Raw genomic sequence first — 20,492 nt, 5'->3', positions numbered from 1 at the left:
AGATACCCGCTAAAAAGAGTCATGAAGAATTTATTACGAACAAGTATTACGAGAGAGCTTTCGTTCTAACTGGGATGCAGGGAGAAATTCAACAAAACAAAACTGACAAGCGTCACGCTCTCTTTGCCAGAAAGAAAATTCTCTCTGTTTTCATTTCGTTCGTAGTTGACAGTCATGCTCTTTCTGTCGCAGCAGGGTCGAATGCATGTTAGATGGAAATCTTCTGAGCGCTGAAGAATAACTCGGATTGTGATGGTTTTGTGGAAAGCATTTTATATGATGATAATTATTTATTCTCCACTTATTCAACATGAATTGTTTAAAAAACAGATGTTCTCTAGAATTAACATGAAGTATTTAACTTAAACCTAGATTTAATAGAACAAATCGAATAAATTTTCAAAGTTCAAGGGCCAATGCGGAAGACAATTTAAAACGTAGGAATGGTTGTAAAACGAATATATTTGATGAATAAACATGATTTCATAAATTGTTTCAATTCTGCTCCTTGAATGGCTTAATAAACTTTGGATTTCAACATTTTTCACGTGGGACAACTGTACGATTTGAATGGGATGTATATATAAAGTAGAATAACCTTAAATAAAACATGGATTGGTAATGCATTAATTCATCCAAAATCCAGTTTAAATTATATCACATTCACACGATTCGATTTTGTTAGAAGCTGTATCATTGATTGTTGAGTAGAACGCAATGGTTCAGTCTCCATTTTTGAAAAAAAAAATTAAATTGCTGAGTTGCCCTTCATACATGGAGATACTGGTGGAAATACATTTTAGTTCGATAATATTTCTTGAAAATTGGTCCAATCGTCCTTTTTTTTATTTATTTGTGAGAATTCCCAAAAGTATCTACATTTTTCTATCAAATCTCCGTTCGATCATAGTACAGAATGAAAATACTTTTTAAACTTAAAAATAAATTGAGGAATAGTCTGATTCCCCGAAGAACGGCGCACCCAACTAATGAATGTAGCTTCGCTCATTATCCTTAATGAGAGCTTCAAATATTCTTCGAAAATCCCTTTTCATATTTTTTTTTTATATTTTTTTTCGTAGAAACTTTTTTCAGAAAAAAATGTTCGATTGTCGCCACACAAATGCTTGATTTCGCAAATTAAATTTTAAAACTCTCCTTGAATTCAACCCTGTATTAGCGTGCAAATGAGGAAGCATGGAAACGTCAAGATATATTATCTTGCTGCAGTCTGAACACCTCGTAATAATTGGATACCCTCTCACTTAACAAAGTCATAAATAGCCCAATCGGGCCATAACGGAAAATGTTCTCTTGTTCATATGACAATCAGGACATAATTTCAATACAATTTTTTTTCAAATTATATTTCACGACTGAATGTTAAAAAAATGATTTTGAATTAGTTGATTCCCGGGAAAAATTGGAAGCCCTAGCAAAATAATGGTTGATTAATACTCGACGTTTTGCCTGTTTATTTTTTATAATTTCGGCCTCTTATCCCATTTCCTCTCGTTCTTGACCTTCGACCTTCTGACCTTCGACCTTTTGACCATCGGAATCTTTCACAAACGCCCGAATGACACAAACCCGAATTCTACTCGCCCGAAAGAAACAAACGCCCGAAAAGACCATTTGCCCGAATGGACCACACGCTCGAATGGATCATTCGCCCGAATTGGAAATACAACCAAACAGATTTTTTAGAAGACTATTTTCCCACTGAAGTAAATCAGAAAATATATGATCGTTTGTATTCTCCATATTTTGCATTTGCTCGAATTAAGAAGAAAAAGGTATATGTATCTGGAACATCAACTTTAACAGGATCTGCTTGGTATGCAGCGGCTGATAAACGGAACGCTGTATCGCGTCAACTATACCTAAGGTGGCAGCGCGATGTAGGTAACGCGACCCCGGTAAGATAGCTTACTGAACACTATCAAATGCCACGAAAAATGGAAAAGAAGAAAAATAGAACGTTATTTTTGGCAACCAACCCGGTAACGAAATAAGGACTTTGATTGGAAATTCGGTACCTGCAATGTCAGGACCCTAAATGAACCTGGACGAGTGAGCCTTCTGGCTTGGAAACTGCACAAAGCTGGAATTTAGTAATTTTTCACGCTCTCCATGATGCCATCGAAGAACAACTCAATTTGACTAAACGATTGTTTCGGGCATTTAATACATTCGGGTCTAGGGTCCATTTGGGAAAATGGTCTATTCGGGAAAATGATCTATTCGGGTAAATGGTCGTTTCGGGTGTTTGGTCTTTTCGGGCATCTGGTCTATTCTGGTGAATGTAATTCGGGCGTTTGTCATTCGGGCGAAAGGAAGTCGGACGTTTGGGATAGAACCAACCATCGACCTTTTGTCCTACAACCATTAGTTCTGTCTTTTGTTCTTTCAACCTTTTGACGCAGATTTTTTGTTTAGACCTTTAGTCTCTACCCAAGTAGCATACGCAACATCTTCCTTAAAGCACCTTGTTTCTATTCAGTTTCATTAAAGGCATTGGAAAAACATCAAAGCACGAAAAAGTTGCATCAAGATGTCAAAAACGTTCGAATTGTGATCAATGTTTCATTAAAATTGCAATTCAGTACGTGTTTTGGAAACACATTTGGAAACAAACAAACAAAGAATGCTGCACTTCATGTTGCAAATGCGAAACAAAATCATTAAGTTGCATTTTGTTTACCATGTAACTTCAATGCGTCTTTCAAAATTTAAATGTTTGTTTAAATTAAATTGAAAATAAGTTGAATGTGTCTTCATGTTTAATTTAGCATCGTTCAACGTTTTAACAACTTACAATTTTTTCATGTAAAGGTGCAATCAAGTAACAGAAAACCCGAGTACAAAACTTCATAATCGTATGGTTTTTATGGTGAGTCAACATGAAGTCCCTTCGAAGTGTAGAATGGTGCTGTGGTAGAGTGAAGGACTATCAATCACAAGATCCATAAATCGAATCCAGTTTTATATTTTTATTTTATTTTTTTCCGCTTTAGTATTTTGCAACAATATTGCAATTTTACTGCTATCGTAGGGTGTTTCCGTAGGCTCCACCTCTTGTGCTTTTTAGATTGCAAGAGAGTTATATTTGATGGCACATACGCAAAGATTGTTTCTTTCCGAATAGTTGCAACACAGTGAAATGTTCAGTAGTGAAACAATTTGTGCTGCTTGGGTACGACCTTTTGACCTTCGACCTGTTGACTTAGATTTTTTGTTTCGACCTTTTTACCCTTCGACCTTTTGACCATTCAACCTTTTGACCATTCAACCTTTTGATTCAGATTTCTTGTTTCGATCTTTAGACTCTTGTCCGACCTTTTGACTCATTCTCTTTTTCTTCTTTCGACCTTCGACGTTTTGTCCTTCGACCTTTTGACCTGCGACCTTTCGTCCTACAACCGTCCTACTACCATTCCCGTGATGAACTCGATACGGCTCTGCAACAATGAAGGTATCACAGTCAGATTATGTTGTCAACTGCCACATTGCTTACTGATCAGTGCTACAACTAGGGAAGATCCATTAACTACGTAACGCAAAAATCAACCCACCTCTATGTCACACTTTTTGTATGAAACGTCTGGAAATTTTGTATAGATCGTCACACTTTGCCCAACCACCTCCCCCCTTTAAGCGTTACCTAATTTGTGGACACTTCCTTATTGAGATTTATTAAATTTTCGGTTATCTCCATCACATCACTCCTACGGCTTACTGGCTTCTTGCAGTCTATTGCAAAATGTTCTACTCCACCACATTTCATGTAAAGGGGCGACTACTGTTCAAACATAACTCTGAGAAGATGGAGGAGGCCTATATCAGACTGAATGAGCTTAGGGGATCGAATTAGTCCTCAACATGGCAGGAAGTTTGTATCGGTGGTAACGAAATCGAGGTGGTTTAAGTATTCGTGCACTTAGACTCACAGGTGACCTTCGATAAATAAATTAAATCCTAACTAAGGATAAGTGAGTTTATAAAAAACGTTATTTCTCGTTTGAGGACCGAACTAGAACTGCCTTTTTATTACTTTGATTGACATAGGGGGAATGACGGCTTTGGCAGGTTTTGTTCTATTATTGTCAGGGGGGTTTCCTATAATTAATTATGCCAGTGGCGTAGCCACGGGGGTGGTTTTGGACATAACCCCCCCTGAGACAAAATTTTTAGAAGTTTTTTAGAATTTTTAGAATTTTTTTCCGTGCCTTTTGACGTGGCTGGGATATGATTTAATTATTTGGTTGTAAATAATGAGGGGGTAAATTCTTACGACATTCGATTCGTTCCAATCGAGGAACGTGTAAAATATAAAGTAGGTCTCCATCCATCTTTTGTGGCAATTTTGGGTGTAACAAACTGTAATGCTCGTCCGGAGAATCGATCTTGAGCCCTTGGTCCTGAAGTGAACCACTTCCGGATTTGATAATGTTAACCTCTCGAGTAGACTGCATCTTGTTGTTGGTAACGGCAATTTTTGAGAGGGTTATTGCTTCCTGGATGTTATCTAATAGTTCATTGATGACGTCTATATTCAGCATCGTAGTGACTGCATCTAGGGTAACTAAACTAGCCTCAATGTTGTTGTTGAGTGATCCAGCTATTTTGTTGATTGTTTGTGTGAGCTGGGTGATCCGGTTATTGATGTTTTCATTTATCCTGTATTGATTGTTGTTTTGGTTGATAATTTCGTTCATTGTTGAATTAATGATCTCCAGGTCGTGTGCATCGGGCGACCCGGCAATCCACTTCCAAACGGTGCCTATGGAATCCCATCTTTTGTGTCGGTGTGTTCGTTGTGGTTTCAGCCCATGTAGAGTCGAGTAAAGCTTTCTTATGCGAAATTTAATTACTTCTTGTAATGGGTTAGTAGGGTTTAGATTATTATAAAAGGTATTGGTTATAATTTCTACGCTTTCTTCTATCTTAGCTAAGTTAACGGGGTGTATGATTTTCAATGATCCTGTCTGAATTTTACAATCTGTTTTCTTGGTTTGAACAATTGGGTCGTTTAGCGTGTGGAGCGTGAAACATAGTAAAAATGTAGTGATTAGCATTTTCTGTAAAAATTAAAATTAATGTTAGTTCGTGTTAGTTTTGTTTATGTAATACACAGAAAAAAATATGAAATATAAACAGCGCGTAAAACTTGATGTGATGAAATTTACGCCTTTATACGCTGAAGTGGTGCTCTTCCTAACAAGATTGCTTACAACTTGCAATATTGACGATTCACGTCAAATATCATATACATTTAGGCTATATCCCGTGTGGAATTACGATAATAATGGTGTTCCATTTATGTGCATAATTCTTAGCGCACATTTCAGTGAATTTTTCTATCTGAGTGTGAAAACTGCGTAAATGAAAGTATATAATCTGTAAAACGAAGTTACACGAGAACTTAAGTAACTTTATTTGACCTGTTAAAATCTCTTCATGTTGTACCCATTATCAGAAGAATTGAATCAAGCTTTGGATGCAATCAACTCAACCAGCTTTGGATGCAACCAACTATTATCAGTAGCATTGAATCAAGCTTTGGCGGAGACGAGCCAGCCTTGGGCTGAAAGTCTCTTTAATAAAGATACAAAAAAAAAAAAAAAAAAATCAAGCTTTGGGAGCAACCAACACAACTCAGACTAATATAAACAACAGAATAAATCAACCCTATTCGCTAAACCACCCCACCTGCAGTAAACAACTGCAATTGAATAAGAAAACCAGGTTTACTGAAGAAATCTCCGCAGCTTACTTTACGAGTTAATTGTTCGACTTCACGATCGCATCACAACTCAAGATATCAAGAGACCCGTAATTTCGCAAACAGCACATATAACCTATAAAAATTCCTCGAAACGTTCACATCAAGCCCGGCTCAGCCTGCAGAAGTTTGAATAGCTCCTAGAGATTGCATTACAACCGATAATTTACCCGCGAACCGTCGTCGTCGGTCGGTCGACGTCGCGTCGCCGCCGTCATCGTTTCTGATTCCGTGTAGCATAATTGCAGCGTTCGCTCAACGACGACGACAACAAGCATAACATAGTTGCACCCTCCGGCATAAACAAACGCCACGGCGGCCGGGCGACCCGGGCCCCCATGTCGCCCATACAATGCCAACTGGCGCGGTTTGGGGACAAGTTTTCCTCATCGAAGATCGTCAACAACGATATCAATCTCGGCGAGGCGCGCGGGAATGGGATGGGTCCGCGTGCTCGCTGGAATCGCACCTCTCTAATGGTTGGCTTGCCGGGTTCTTCGTCTTCATCGAACCAGCATAGGAACTTCGATACAGCCGTCCCTTGCCGGAGCCCATTTAAAGAGTTTCTTTTGAGTAATTTAGTACGATTACTAGTTTCGCTTAATTTAGAAGCGAAACGCTCCACCGCAATCACCGCCACCAACAATTGCGACCGGCCGGGTGCCATTCCCGGCAGTGGTCTTCGAACCTATTCAACGCGTTTAAAGGAAAAAAAGGGTTGACCGTAGAAGCGCAACTAATTCGAATACCAAAGAAAGAGCTAGGAATAACTGTAATGGGCAGCTACGAAGCTACGACTAGTCACTCAAAGCTTCTCTTGTACGAGCATATTTTTTTCCTTTCATAATAGAGGCCTCTTATGTTGTCGTCGTTGCCAGCCCCCGGTCGGTCGTTTCGCCAAAGCCAGACCCGGTTTTCCGCCCGTTGTTTACTGACGGTAATAGGCCATAGGGTCTCTTGCAGCTCCACCGTTTCTCGTATCGCGTCTACTAACGTGCTGCTAATGGAGTCCAAGCCAACTCCCCACTCTACTATTATAGTCGAGGCGAGCAGAAGCTGCCACTAAACTAAACATGTTCACATGGCTAAATGGACTCCTAAAGCATGCATATGAGTGCAGTTTAGTTGGGGAAAATGATCACACTCCATAACCGTGTTGATGTGTTCCACTGAAATCATCAATTTCTAACAACATAAAAGTAGGGAAGCCTGCAGGAATTAAAGTTATCGTAAATAACTCAAAATTGATCATGGATTTGTAGGAAACGCCAGATTTTTTTTCAATAAATACCTATGAATGATTTATTTTATTATTCATGTTTAGTCAACTAGGTCTCTTATTGCACATTTCATAATGCTTCGTTGGTCGAATTATGTCAGTTCTTCATTCACTGTTAAGCATTTTTATATAGTTCTTGATTAATTTATATTTTGATATCAATTCTACAATATTACGGGGCATTTATTGGGCTGCCGACTGCCTTAGCTTGTGGGGTGCACTTTTCTTGGAGCATAATTTTCGCTGGTGCCAGTTTTCCTCGCGTCGTCACCGTTGCTTTCGTAAGCAATCAGCCAGTCAAGCAGTCAGTGACTAGACGGTCTGTGGTGTCCAGGGGATCGCCGAGGAAGGGTTAGTTTTCACTAGTTGGCTGAGCAAAACAACCCGCAGAGAAAGAGAACTACGGTGGTACGATTGAAAGGAGAAACCGAAGACCAAGTGGTGAGGGCCGGTTTGTTGTGATGTTTGCAGTGCACTCATGCTGGGGATAGGCTTCTTGAGGATGATTGAGAAGGAGAAAGATGGAAAAGGGGTGTGTTTGGAACCGTTGGACCTGCTGTAACGGGGCCAGTTGTGGAAGCAGAAGCTCTAGATGATCAGATGGATTCGTGGGCAGTTATGCATTTATTGTGCAGGATGAAAAGTGTGCAGCAGAATGTCCTTATGATTTGTACCAGAGATGGTGGTGGTTCGAAGCTGACCTCGAGAAGAAATGGAATAACTTGTGAGGTTGTAGGACAAAAGGTCGAAGGTCAAAAGGTCGAAGGACAAAAGGTCGAAGGTCAAAAGGTCGAAAGGACAAAAGGCCGAAGGGTCAAAAGGTCGAAGGGACAAAAGGTCGAAACAAAAAACTGCGTCAAAAGGTCGAAGGACAAAAGATCGAAAGGACTAAAGGTCTTTCTTTTTTATTCCTTCTTTCTTATTTTCTCTTCCTTTTTCCTTCTATTCTTTTCTTCCCTTTCCTACTTACTTCATATGTTTCCTTCCTTCTTTCTTACTCTTTCTTCCTTCTTTCCATATTCCATCTTCTTTATTTCTGACTTCTTTCTTTTTTTCCTTTTTTCTTTCTTCCTTCCTTCATCTTTCTTCCTTCTTTCTACCTTTTTTCTTCCTTATTTCTTCCTTCTTTTTCCCTTCTTTCTTCCAACTTGTTTTCTTCTTTCTTCCTTTCTTCCTTCTTTCTTCCTTATTTATAGACCAACATTTGAAAAGGGCGTAACAGCCAACATTTATTCCTTCTGATTCTTCGTCCACATATATGGCTATATATGTAGACGAAGAATCAAAAGGAATAAATTTTGGCTGTTACGACCTTTTCAATTGTTGATCTAGTTCTTCTCTCTTTCTTCTTTCTCTCCTCCTCTTTTTTCTTCCTTTTTGTTTCTTGTTTTTCTTCCTTCTTACTTTTTACTTTCTTCCTTTTGTTCCTTCTTTACTCTTTCTTTTTTGCTTCTCTCTTCCTCTTTTTTCTTCTTTCATTCATCCATCTTTCTTCCTTTCTTCCGTATTTCTTCTTTCTTTTTTCCTACCTTTTTTCCTTTTTTATTTTCCCTTCCTTCCTTCCTTCTTTCTTCTATCTTTCTTCTTTTTTTCTTCTTTTTTTTTGTTCTTCCTTTCTTCCATTTTTCTTCTTTCTTTCTTCCATCTTTTTTCCTTCTTTCCACCTTCTTTTTTTCCTTCTTTCTTCCTCCTTTTTTCTTTCTTTTTTCCTTCTGTCTTCCTACTTTCTTTCTTTTTTCTCTTTTCTCCTTTTTTTCTTCTCTCTTCCTTTTCTTTTTCTTCCTTCTTTCTTTCTTCTTCCTTATTGTTTCCTGCTTTTTTTTCCTACTTTCTTTTACTTTGTTGCTTTTTTTTCTTCTTTCTTCCTTCTTTCATCCTTCTTTCTTACTTCTTCGTTTCTTTATTCTTTCATCCTTCTTTATTTCTCCTTTCTTCCTTATTTATCTCTTCTTTATTCCTTATTTCTTCCATCTTTCTTTTTTATTTCTTCTTTCTTCTTTCTTTCTTCCTTATTTCTCTCGTCTTTCTTCCTCATTTCTTCCATCTTTCTTTTCTTTTCCTGTTACTTCTTCCTCCTTCTTTCCTTTGTTTTGCTTCATTGTTTCTTCTCTCCTTCTTCCTTTCTTCTTTCTTCCTTTTCTATTTTTCTTTTTTCTTCCTTCTCTCTTTCTTCCTTTTTTTCCTTCTTCCATCTTCTTTCTCTCTTTTTTCTTTCGTTGCTCATTTTTCCTCTTCTGCTCTTTTTATTGCTTCCTTTTTCTTTCCTACTATATCGGGTTTCTCCTTTCTTCTTATTTCCTTTTCACTTCCTTTTTCCCTCGTACTTATTACTTCTCCGTACCTCACGTCTCACATCACATTTTTCACACTTTGTACTTCTTATTTCTTCCTTTTCGCTTCTCACTTCTCACTTTTCACTTTTCACTTCTCATTTATCTATGCTCACTACTTCTATCTTGCATCTCACCCACAACCCCCATCTCATTTCTTGCCTTTTTGTTCTTTCGATCTTTTGTCCTTCGACCTTTTGACCTTCGACGTCATGACACATATTCGACCTTTTGAATCTTCGCCCTTTTGCCCGTACGACCTTTTGTCTTTTCGACCTTTTGACCCTTCGACCTTTTGTCTTTTCGACCTTTTGTCCCTCGACCTTTTGACCTTTGACCTTTTGACACAGATTCACTTGTGAATATGGTTTTTGGCTTGGCAAATGCTGGATAATGCGTACTTTGACGTGCACGTGAAGAAATAAAATAGATCCTATTTTGCGGTCTTTAGCCTCTTACGCAGAAACTCCAATCCCTATCTCCCCGTAGTTCCGGCCGGGGTGCGAGCAACGCAATATGATTATCTATACAATTATTAGAAAAATATATTTTTTACGAGAGCTTTTCCTTGGCGGCGCGCGTTCAGTAGATCCTGATGAAGTGAATTGAGCCCATCGCTGGCTCGCTTCTAGCTTCCAAGCTGTTTTCTTTATTACCACCTAGAAGTTGTTGACTATCTTCGAACAATTTGAAATCCCGAACTCCTTTTAAATATATCGTCGGCGATCTCCAGTCTCTGCTTGTCTGGCATTCCGTCTTTTTTAGTATCTGACTTTTTTCCTCTTCACGATAATCTCTAATAATTTCTTCTCTAATTCCAAAATTTTGTCTTTTGTTGAAACTTCTTCTTCAGCACCGTGCAAAGACATCTTATCTGTCAGATTACAATAAATGAGTTGTATATCCGTGGCAGTGGCATGCATTCTTCAAGTTCATTGTCTGTTACCATACACCTACGGTGCAGGCCATTAGGCCGAAGGCCGTTAGGCCGTTAGGCTGAAGGCCATTTGGCCGAAAGTTTTTTTTTATGTCTTTATTAAGGAGACTTTCAGCCCGAGGCTCTTGGCCGAAAGTCATTAGGCCGAATGGTCATTAGGCCGAATGAGCAAAAAGAAGCAAAAAGTGAGAAATGAGAAGTTCATTCTTCATCTTTCCCCTTCTTCCTTCTTCCTTCTTGCATCTTCCTTCTGGTATCTGTCTTCTTTTTCCATCTTCTTCCTTTTTCCCTTTTCGCTTTTCTTTCTTCTTCCTTCTTCTTTGTTACTTATTTCTTCTCCCTTCTCCCTTTTCCCTTCTTCTTTCTGCTTTCTTCTTCCTTCTTTCTTCATCCTCTTCCTTCTTTCTTTTTTCTTCTTTTCCCCATCTTATTCTTTCTACTTACTTTTTTATTTCTTCTTCCTTCTTCTTCTACCTGTTGGGGGATTGGGGTTCGCGCGTTGAGCAAATTGTTTCACTTCTAAAAGTCCTACGTTGTGTTCACCAATCGGACCTTTCTTTCATGTCCCACCTGAATTCTTTGTTTCAGAAAAAATAGGTTTTGCAAAGATATACACTTTATTCCGTTTATGAACTGATACACATTTATTACGTGCCACAGAAAGATCGCGCGCGTGCGGTTTAACTTTTATTGGGTGCTTTCTCACCTGCTATCGGTTAGCTACTGACTATTTGCTCGGTCCAGTGTTTACTGACCGGTACCTTTTCGTGTTTTGTACATATGTTGAGTGTTATAATGGTTTTAACAATTTAGTGTAATGTGTTGTGCTTGTGAATGGGTGTATAACAGATTATGGTGTTCCATGGTTTTACAGAGGAAATTATTTTACTAATTTACTAGCTCACTAATTGTACCAACTAACTAACAAATTTCACTATCAAATCTACTAACACTACCCTTTTTTCTTTTACTTTCTTTCTTGTTGTTTCTTCCTTTCTGTTGCTTCTTTCTTTCTTCCTTTATCTTCTTTCTTCTTAATTCATTTTTCCTTTTTCGCTTTTTTCTTTCTTCTACCTTCTTCCATATTCCTTCCCAAGCAGCACAAGTCAAGCAAAAATGGTTACAGCAACTTGATTGTGACTGAATCTGGTCGCACACGAGTTGCAGTAACTTCTATGGAACATGTGTGCTGCTAGGGTTATTCTTCATTCCTTCTTCCTTCCTCCTTCTTCCTTCTTCCTTCTTCTTTATTCCTTCCTCCTTCTTCCTTTTTCCTTCTTTCTTCTCCCTTCTACTTTCTTCCTTCTTTTTTCTTCCTTCTTCCTACTTCCTTCTTCCTTCATCTTTCTTCTTTCCCCCTTTTTCCTTTTCTCTTCTTCTTTCTTCTTTATTCTTTCTTCCTTCCTCTTCCTTCTTTTTTCCGTATTCTTCGTTTTTCCTTCTTTCTTCTTCCTTCTTCTTTCTTCCTTCTTCTTTCTTCCTTCTTCCTTCTTACTTATTCCTCCTTTCTTCTTCCTTCCTCCTTCTTCCTACTTCCTTCTTCCTTCATCCTTTTTCCTTTCTCCTTTTTCCTTTTTCCTTCTTCCTTTATCTATATTTCCTTTCTTCTTCTTCTTTCTTCCTTCTTTCTTCTTCCCTCTCACTTCTAACTTTTTTCTTCTTCCTTCATCTTCCTTCTTTCTTCCGTATTGTCCCTTCTTACTCTTCTTCCTTCTTCCTTCTTTTTTTTCCTTCTTCCTTCTTCCTACTTCCTACTTTTTCCTTTTTCTTCTTCAGTTCTACTTCTTCTTCACTCCGCACCACTCACTTCTCACTCTCCTGTTCTTATTCGGCCTAATGACCCTTCGGCTCAATGGCCTTCGGCCTAATGACCCAGCATCCACACGTACTGTTTGAGAATCACTGACAGATCATTGTCTGAGATTTCTTGTGGCAGATCAAACACTCGAACGTATCGAGCATTCAACCACCATACGTAGAGGTCCTATCTGAATTTCCGTGGTTCCGTATTTTTTCGAGAAAATTCCATCATCGCTACCTCCGAAATAAACTTGATGCAAATGCTTTTGTTTTCAGACAGATATTCTATTTTTTTACAAATTCAGCAATCTCTATCCACGATAGACGGGGCAGGGGCAGCAGGGACTATGTCCCTGTTAAATTCCTATAAAAAGCTGCATGTATCCGTAGGCCCCACCAAAGCGACCGTGTGTAGCTCAAAGCGCAGAAGCTTAAGTCCTGGGGCTTCATTGTGCATCTCCTTTCGATAGCTCTTTCGTATGACAGTTTGCATGGTTTGCTCGTTTGAGTCGAGATGCACAATGCCACCCCTGGTGTCAGGTGGGAAACAAAACAGCCCTCCGACGAGACAAGAAGTTTGCGCAGGCCTAATAAGCCGCCTGGAAAACCAATAATTACGAGCAATATAAGAAATAATATGACTCGATATAATCGGCAAAGACCTAGGCGTCGAATAAAGGATCACGATTGGAAGCTTGGAACATGGAACTGCAAGTCGCCAGATTTCGCAGGTTGCGACAGGATGATGAACTACATCCCCGCAACTTCGACGTCGTGGCACTGCAGGAGATTTGCTGGACAGGACAGAAAGTGTGGAAAAGCGGGCATCGAGTGCGGGTAAGATGCGCCAACGTGTGATTGGGTGGGAGCCAATCAACGCAAGGATGTGCAAGCTGAGGACAAAAAGGCCGTTTCTTCAACTATAGCATCATCAACGTGCACTGCCTACAGGAATGGAGACCCGAAGACGAGAAAGAAGTATTCTACGCACAGCTGGAGCAGACATGGATGCCCACTTCGGGAAGCTAAAATCGTCATCGGCAACATGAACGCACAGGTAGGAAGGAAGTATGGACCGGTCATCGGACCGGGTAGTCTGCACACCGTATCAAATGATAACGGCCAACGATGCATAAACTTCGCAGCCTCCCGCGGAATGGTAGTCAGAAGCACTTTCTTTCCCCGCAAAAATATCCACAAGGCCACATGGAGATCGACCACGTTCTAATCGACGGTAAACTCTTCTCCGACATCACGAACGTCCGCACTCCGCACTTACCGCAGTGCGAATATTGAATCCGACCATTACCTCGTTGCAGTATGCCTGCGCTCAAAACTCTCGATGGTGTACAACACGCGCCGGAGTCAGACGCCGCGGCTGAACATTGTGCGTCTACAAGACTGTAGAGTAGCCCAAGACTACGCGCAACAGCTGGAAATGGCACTTCTAGCGGAAGTGCAGCTAGGTGCAGCGTCTCTTGAAGATGGCTAGAGAAATATTCGATCCGCCATTGAAAGTACCGCACCGCTGCACTTGGCACGGTGCTCCCGGATCAGAGAAACGACTGGTATTACGGCGAATGTGAGCAGTTGGTTGAGGAGAAGAATCCAACATGGGCAAGATTGCCGCAACACCGCACGAGGGTGAACGAGGCACGATACAAACGGGCGCAAAACAGACAAAACTCGATTTTTCGGAGGAAAACGCGCCAGCAGGAAGATCGAGACCGTGAAGAGACGGAGCAACGGTACCACGCTAATAACGCACGAAAGTTCTATGAGAAGTTAAACCGTTTATGGTAGGGCCACGTGCCACTGCGCGATATGTGTAAGGACATAAACGGGAACCTTCTTACAAACGAGCGTGAGGAGATCCAAAGGTGGCGGTAGCACTACGAAGAGCATCTGAATGGCGATGTGGCAGACAACGGTGTTGGTATGGTAATGAACCTATGAGCACGCGCGCAGGACATGCGACTTCCGGCTCTGAATCTCCAGGAAATCCAGGAGGAGATCGGCAGGCTGAAAAACCACAAAGCCTCTGGAGTTGACAAACTACTAGGAGAGCTGTTTAAACACGTCGGTGAGGCACTTGGTAGAGCGCTGCACTGGGTAATTACCATGGTTTGGAAGGATGAGATTCTGCTGCAGGAGTGGATGGAAGATGTCGTGTGTTCCAAATTGTATGCCGCCGACTAACCCCAATTGCAAGAAAGTTCGTGGGCAGTACCAGACGGGATTCAAGGGCTATCGTTCTACCACAGACCAGGTGTTCGCCGTACGTCAGGTATTGCATAAATGCCGCGAATACAACGTGCCCACACATCATCTATTTATCGACCTCAAAGCCGCATATGATACAATCGATTGGGACCAGCTATGGTAGCTAATGCACGAAAACGGATTTCCGGATAAACTGATACGGTTGATCAAGGCGACGATGGAGCCGGCGATGTGCGTAGTTCGAGTTTCAGGGGCATTCTCGAGTCCCTTCGAAACGCACAGAGAGTTACGGCAAAGTGATGGTCTTTCGAGTATGCTATTCAACATCACTCTGGAGGAAGTAATGCGAAGGGCAGGGATTGACACAAGTGGTACGATTTTCACGAAGTCCTCCAGATATTTGGTTTCGCCGACGACATTGATATTATTGCACGAAACATTGAGAGGATGGAGGAAGCCTACATCAGACTGAATAAGCGAAGCTAAACGAGTTAGACTAGTCATCAACACTTCGAAGACGAAGTACATGATAGGAAGAGGTTCAAGAGAAGAGAACGTAATCCACCCACCACGAGTTTGTATTGGCGGTGATGAAATCGAGGTGGTTGAAGAATTCGTGTACTTGGGCTCATTGGTGATCTCCGATAACGATACCAGCAGAGAAATTCGGAGACGCATCATTTTTCCGCAGAGAGCATCGGAGAGACTGATAAATTCTAAGCATCTAGTGAAATTTTGTCGCAAGACTTGGTTATGAGAGTAACAAAAGAAATTTGACCCAAGACGAAATTTCTTCATAGTACGAAACATTATCTCTTGGCGTCCAGGCTTGTCATTGGTCAAGCAATACCGTGGGGCATCGAAATCCTTACACTTAAGCACCTTAGTGTATGAAAAAGTCATTAGAAAATTGGAATCGAATGTAAATAAAACGTTTGTCATTGACACAGGCGCATGATGGCTTCTACTTTTGAAGTGTTTGACATTTACTCATTAAAAACTACGAAAAACATGATAAAATAATGAATTAAATCAACTACTCCTGACTCGAAATCCGTCCACCGTGGACTCCGCGTTTGGTGGGTGGAGATTTGTTTTTGATTTTTGTAGTTTTAATTTCAAAGCCTTTTTTCCAATTCTATGCCCTAAAAGCTTACTGTCTAGTATCTGAACAGGATATGATTAATTATTCCTTCATTAATTACCCTTAACCTCCTTTAGTTTATTATATCTCATAAAGTGGACGGATTTCGGTGCTGTACGGATTTCGGTCCCGCAACGTTTGACTTGTAGTATAGGGCACTGCATGGAAACATCTCTTTCTCTTTCGTTCTTCATAAATTTTGACGTTTACTGGCCTTGTTGTTTTCTAATTTCTTTGCAGCGAGAAAGGGACAAAGCAGTCCGTGCAGTGCTCTATGGTCCAATGCACCGAGTTCATCATTGACTTTTGAGACGGGCGCTGTTTACTAAGAATGAATACTTTTTCATTCATCGAGTTCATGCAAGTGTTCATTTTTAGTAAACAGCGCCCGTCTCAAACGTCATTGTGTTCATTCGGTGCATTGGGCCATAGGGCACTGCATAGAAACCAGAGATGCCAGATTTGAAGACATGTCTTCAATTTGAAGACATTTGAATCTCTGTGAAGACATTTATTTCGTGAAGACATTTTGAAGACTTTTCAAAATATTTGAAGACTTATCTACTTATTTGAAGATACTTGAAGACAATCAATAAGCCAGCGAGAGAAAATATAATTTTATTTCTTAGTTATAAATTCTGCGACTTCTATATATGGTCGGGGTTCAGCCAAATCACACCAAGCGCCAATGAAATATTTCCTATTTTTGTCAAGGTTTTCATGTAATAGATTCACTTGGTCAAAAATCGCATCGGACATCGTTCAACGCCATAGCTGAGGATCCCTTACAACAAATGTACGCATGACTTAACATGAAATACTTTCCGTTTGTCTTTTGCGAACAAAATATCACAAGTTAGTCAGAAAGCCGCTTGGTGCGGTTTGGCTGAATCCCAACCATATGCAAATTATGCCAAAAAAAAAATACAAAAGTCATAATAGTCTTTGCCTGGAGCTTAGAATCTCAAACATAAAAATACATTCACACTAGCTGGCTGATAAATGCAACGCATTTTAGACTTCATACGTACGCACTTATCTTGGAGTTAGGCGCTGATTAAAAAAATCCTGATGGCGTGTATGTAAAAAGGTATTCCGATCATTACATTGGAACGCAATTGAACTCTTCTATGACTTGATTTAATCTATTCAATCGTTGAGCTAGAACCTGATCTTTTTCTAAATTCCTTACGAATTCATTTGATCTTTTCGGTATGTCCATGTAACTTTCGTCTAAATATTCGACGGGAAACTCTTTGAATTTTCTGTGAATTTTTAAAAGAATTTCCGATGAAAATTATGAAATTCAAGAGAATTGAAATTGTAAATTCACTACAAAATTTATATTTCAAAATTTCCGTAAAAAAACACATAAAGAAAATCCCCCAAAATTTAAACGGAAAATTCATCTTGATTTCCACAATTCCCACAATATTAAAAATTCTTACGAATGTCAATAAGAAATTGAAATTATGCTGGTGTTAAATGGGTATTTCTCATAATTTTCAAGGTAAATTTCTACAGGAAAATCTAACTAAAAGAAATTCAGAGGAAACTTACTACACACTTTTGTTAAATTTTTCCTTGAATTCCTTTGATTATTCTTCTAGAAATATTTTTGGACATTATTCTAGTATTTACTCCGCGAATTCCTCTATGAATTTCTTCAAAAAATCGTCCTGGTATTATTTCTGTAATCCCTCCAGGAAATTGTCTGTAAATTTCAGGGATTTTTCCGAAAAATCCTCCAGGACTTCATTTGGAAGAAGTTCCAGAAGTTTCTCCAGAACTCCTTCAGTAGTTCGTTCACGAATTCCTCCAGTAGTTCTTCCAGGATTTTTTCCGATAGTTTTCCCGGGATTGCGGCGGAAGCACCACAAGGGATCCCTCCGGAAGTTCTTCCTCTGGAAGATCTTTTAAGAAAGTTGCGGAATGACTCTCCAGGAATACCTCCGTAAGTATACTATGAAATTTATCTGGTATTTCCTCAAGGATTGCTTTCGGAAATTTCTGCAGCAATACATCTGGAAGCTCCTCCAAGAATTCATCAAGAACTACCTCCAAGAATTTCTAAAGAAGTTTCTTCAGAAATTCCACCGGAAATTGCTTCAGTAATTCCTCAGGAATATCCTTCAAAAATCCATCAGGTATTCCTCCAGAAAAAAAAAAACATCTGGAATTCATCCTGAAGTTTATTCAGGAATTCCTTCTTAAGTTCCTCCAAGAATTCCTCCGGAACTTCCTTCTGAACTTTTTCTGGAAGATTCTTCAGTAAATCCTTTGGATGTTCCAACAGGAATTCCTCGGGAAATTTCTTCAGGAGACTTCCAGAAGTAATTAGAAGCTCCATCCAAAAGAAGTTATAAGAAGCTCCATCAGGAATTTATCCGGAAGTTGATTTAGAAATTTTACCGGAAGTTCCTTCAGAAAATTCTCTGGATGTTTCTTCAAGTATTTCACAGTAAATTTAGAATCCCAACAGGGTATTCTTTAAAAAGAAATTTGAAAGAATTCCACGTGAAAATTCAGTTAAAAATCAGCTTCAGTACAAAATCAAGGGGAAACTCGCCTTAAAAAAATTAAATAATTTTAAAGAATATTCTCTTGAATTCAACAATTTGTATGTTAAAAAATAAATATTATTCCACATCAGTAGAACAAGGAGATTATTGAATTCACAAACTTATTGGATTTTGAAATTTCACGCTAATAATCGTTATTTTAATATTGAAGACATTTGAAGACATTTTTAAACGACTGTGAAGACATATGAAAATATCTTCTGGCATCTCTGACAGAAACATATCTTTCTCCTTCGTTCCTCATAAATTTTGACGTTTACTGGCCTTGTTGTTTTCTAATTTCTTTGCAGCGAGAAAGAGACAAAGCAGTCCGTGCAGTGCCCTATAAATCAATCGCAATAGGCTCATCAAATCGCAAAGCCGCGTTGTCAGGACGAGGACATAATTTGCTTGTCATTTGTTTTAGTTACCTACATCCAAGGCCATGTGGGGTAGGACTCTTCATTGAATGAGTACGTTTCGTTACCATGGATAACGCGAACGATGTTTTCCAGAAAATGATCCTCTCTTGCCCTCTCTAGATAGAGCAAAGAAAGTCGTGAAGCTCGTTGTAGTGTTTAAGTTATGGAACGTACACACGGTCAAGCAGTTTGACCAACATTGACTCCACCTCTCGTTTATTCAAACATCCATCAAGTTTTATCAACAGCGACACGAACAATCAATTTATTCGACCAACAATATCACACACGAACGACCGAAACACCAACTTGAGCACCAACCATCAAAAAATATATGGGGGTTTGTGCAACTTCACTACAAATGTTCAAGCATGTTCGGCGAACCTTGACTCCACCCCCGACAACTCAAACCAAAATCAAACCGTTTTAATTTTTTCCAACCGAGCCGCCAACTGTCAAATGGTTGTTCGAACAACTTCATACACGTTCCAACAAAGCAGCAACCGAAGCGTTTTCTTGGGGCAGAGTCAATGTTCGTCAAACTGCTTGACTGGTGTGTACGTTGCATTACCTGTAATTTATCTGTCATATCATCGTGTGTTAGTGCACAACCGTCACGGACGACAATTGGTGCATAGGTTGGCGTTTACGCCAGCAGATCGTAAGGTTCTGAGGACGATCCTTCAGTATATGTTTGTTTCAGTATACGTTTTAAGTTTTTTTTGTGTTGCAAATACAAATACAAATACATTTCTTATTGAATTTTATCTTTCAAGATATTAATGAGATCTTAGGCAAGTATAAAATGCGTGCTCTAGAATACGTTTTTTATTTGGCCATCTTGAAAAACTGCGTAGCGAAATTGTTTATATTAGTCTTAAATATATTAATAAAAGCTCGAGAACATTTTAGTCGCGACCATCAAATTAACAACGGTCAGAGCCACTGAAGGTCAATGAGTTAAAACACTTGCTATGGTTACCTGTGGCAGTAGCATTCTTCAAGTTCATTGTCTGTTAATACACCTGGTGCAGGCCATTAGGCCGAAGGCCGTTAGGCTGTTAGGCTGAAGGCCATTTGGCCGAAAGTTTTTTTATGTCTTTATATGAGACTTTCAGCCCGAGGCTCTGGCAGAGTCATTAGGCGAATGGTCATTAGGCTGAGATAGCAAAAAGAAGCAAAAGTGAGAAATGAGAAGTTCATTCTTCATCTTCCCTTCTTCTCTTCCTTCTTGCATCTTCCTTCTGGATCTGTCTTTTTTCCATCTTTCCTTTTTTCCCTTTTCGCTTTTCTTTCTTCTTCCTTCTTCTTTGTCTTTATTTCTTCTCCTTCTCCTATTTCCTTCTTCTTTCTGCTTTCTTCTTCCTTCTTTCTTCATCCTCTTCTTCTTTTTTTTTCTTCTTTTCCCATCTTATTATTTCTACTTTTTTATTTTCTTTCTTCTTCTTCTACCTGTTGGGGATTGGGTTCGCGTTGAGCAAATTGTTCCACTTCAAAAGTCCTAGTTGTGTTCACCAATCGGACCTTTCTTTCATGTCCCACCTGAATTCTTTGTTTAAAAATAGGTTTTGATTGATATACACTTTATTCCGTTTATGAACTGATACACATTATTCGTGCCACTGAAGATGCGCGTGGTTTAACTTTATTGGGTGCTTTCTCACCTGCTATCGGTTATTACTGATACTTTTTGTCCAGTGTTTACTGACCGGTATCTTTTCGTGTTTGTTACTGTGTTGAGTGTTACATGGTATCAACAATTTAGTGTAATGGTTGTTGTGTATGGGTGTATAATAGATTGCATGGTTTTACAGAGGAAATTATTTTACTAATTTACTAACTCACTAATTGTACCAACTAACAAATTTCACTATCAAATCTACTAACATCTTTTTCTTTTTACTTTCTTTCTTGTTGTTTCATCCTTTCTGTTGCTTCTTTCTTTCTTCCTTTATCTCTTTCTTCTTAATTCATTTTCCTTTTTCGCTTTTTCTTTCTTCTACCTTCTTCC

This window comes from Armigeres subalbatus, chromosome 3, assembly GCF_024139115.2.
Source record: "Armigeres subalbatus isolate Guangzhou_Male chromosome 3, GZ_Asu_2, whole genome shotgun sequence".
NCBI lineage: Eukaryota > Metazoa > Arthropoda > Insecta > Diptera > Culicidae > Armigeres > Armigeres subalbatus.
The sequence above is the reverse complement of the archived record's forward strand: the minus strand, read 5'-3'. Positions refer to the sequence as shown.